Genomic DNA, 2,289 nt, shown 5'->3' with positions numbered 1-2,289 from the left:
TAGTTGTAATTTAATTTGTAAATGGTTGGAGTTTATTAATAAATAAAAGGGGCTGTCTATTCGTCTGTACTTTATGTACAAGACTAAAACTTTATACATACAAACCATAATATAAATAAACTCGAAACAACCAACAACAAAATTAATACGCTACTGTACATACAAATACACATTTATACATACCATCATTTTACTTAACCGATGGTGAGTGATGTTTGAAAAATAAACGCTTAGGCTTACGGTTTTGTAAGCCAGTCTTTGCGTATTTTCTTCATCGTATTCGCTTCGGAAAAAAGAAAATAAAGATGGTGTATAATTAATGTGTAAAAGAGATGTTGTAGTTGTAATTCAATTTGTAAATGGTTGGAGTTTATTAATAAATAAAAGGGGCTGTCTATTCGTCTGTACTTTATGTACAAGACTACAAAAACGTTTTATAACAATAAAAAGCTCGAAACAACCAATAACAAAATATACTACTACTATACTACTATACATACAAACGCACATTTATAAATACATAAAATCAATTTACTTTATCGATAGTGAGTGATGTTTGGAAAAAAACGCTTAGGCTTACGGTTTTCGGGTACCTGGGTTCCGCATGCGTCGAAGTAATAATTTACTTTAACGACGCGACGAACCGTAGGAATCTAAATAAAAAAGTTTATTAACTTTTTTAGATTCTGTGGGTTTTAAATGATATACGCCCGACTGACGAAGGAACGTTTTGCACTGCCTGTGCTTTTCTTTTGATTCGTTTTTATGTCGACGGACGTTCTTAGAATGCCCACCAAACGACGTATCACACAAAACACCCTACAATTGTATTGTTTGGTAAATATTGTTGTGATTAAGTTTGCAGCTGTGGCGTTTGTTTGAAGAAAACGTCTGGTTTTTCGACATATTTTCTATTTAATAAATATACATAATGCTTATCGCAAAAGGAGCAGAGTTTTATAGACAAAGTTGATAGAGAAAAAAAACCTAATAGATATATATATACGTATTTATAAAACGTTAATATCATCGGGTTATTCTTTATGTAAACTTAAACTATAACTGCATACTCTTTTCGATAAGTAGAAACAAATGCCACTTTAATTAAATAAAATATTATAAAATATAACGCCGAACGTTTCTTTCGATTGGTCCGTTTCTCACATATACATCACAATTGTAATAACCTTAAGTAGTTATTTTTGTTGTTGTGTGATGATGAAACGATTTCGATGTGGAACGGTGCGTTATGTAATAATATTTTAAATTTGTTTGAAAAGATTACCCTGAACGGTGGATCACTTGGCTCGTGGGTCGATGAAGAACGCAGCTAATTGCGCGTCAACTTGTGAACTGCAGGACACATGAACATCGACATTTCGAACGCACATTGCGGTCCTCGGATATACTGTTCCCGGACCACTCCTGGCTGAGGGTCGTGTCAATTTCAAAGACTGCTCGGTTTTTGTCTTAAACACAGCGCACAATGTTGTGTAGACAATTACGTCGGAGCGTGTTGGGTGCAAATATGACGCGTTACTATAATTGTTAATTGATTGTCGGTTGTCATAATAAAATATTATGCAACGTAGACAACAATAAAAACAATATAAAAAAATAACGCGGCATCCTAAAACGCAATAGCGGCTGACATTCTTATTAGTTTGTTGGTACAAGTTGGTTTAGACGTAGCACGTCCGATATTAAAAAGCAGCCACAACGCTTAAATTTCGAACGAAGCGATCGTCGTGTCCGAGACGTTAAAGTTGTTTATATGCATATTTTATGCACTATAATTAACAACAACAACATTCTCGCAACGACGTCAGATCGATGTTTGAAATTGTTTGGAGGCAGCCATATAAACGGAATACGTGTAATTATCGTCTGACAAAATAAAGGCAAATTTATATTTGCGACCTCAGAGCAGGTGAGACTACCCGCTGAATTTAAGCATATTATTAAGCGGAGGAAAAGAAACTAACTAGGATTTCCTTAGTAGCGGCGAGCGAACAGGAAAAAGCCCAGCACTGAATCCCGCGGCCGAAACCGGACGCCGGGAAATGTGGTGTTAGGGAGGATCCGTCATCCCGAGATTGTGCGACGCGTCCAAGTCCATCTTGAACGGGGCCACAGCCCATAGAGGGTGCCAGGCCCGTAGTGACCGTTGCCGATAACGGGAGGATCTCTCCTCAGAGTCGGGTTGCTTGAGAGTGCAGCCCTAAGTGGGTGGTAAACTCCATCTAAGGCTAAATATGACCACGAGACCGATAGCGAACAAGTACCGTG

General features: G+C 37.3%; 2 non-coding genes across 2 annotated transcripts in view; both read left to right on the top strand.

Moving 5' to 3' along the window:
- The first annotated feature begins 1,282 nt into the window (after nt 1–1,282).
- On the top strand, nt 1,283–1,439 carry LOC135267831 (5.8S ribosomal RNA). The gene has a single exon (XR_010336203.1). It is a non-coding gene; the product is annotated as a 5.8S ribosomal RNA (ribosomal RNA).
- A 477-nt stretch (nt 1,440–1,916) lies between these two features.
- LOC135267834 (large subunit ribosomal RNA) overlaps nt 1,917–2,289 on the top strand; it is a 4,033-nt gene continuing 3,660 nt past the window's right edge. The window contains exon 1 of the ribosomal RNA XR_010336206.1: nt 1,917–2,289. This exon is cut by the window's right edge and continues 3,660 nt beyond it. This is a non-coding gene — a ribosomal RNA (large subunit ribosomal RNA).

This window comes from Tribolium castaneum, unplaced genomic scaffold (genome assembly GCF_031307605.1).
Source record: "Tribolium castaneum strain GA2 unplaced genomic scaffold, icTriCast1.1 ptg000102l, whole genome shotgun sequence".
NCBI classification, from domain to species: domain Eukaryota; kingdom Metazoa; phylum Arthropoda; class Insecta; order Coleoptera; family Tenebrionidae; genus Tribolium; species Tribolium castaneum.
The sequence above is the reverse complement of the archived record's forward strand: the minus strand, read 5'-3'. Positions and strand labels throughout refer to the sequence as shown.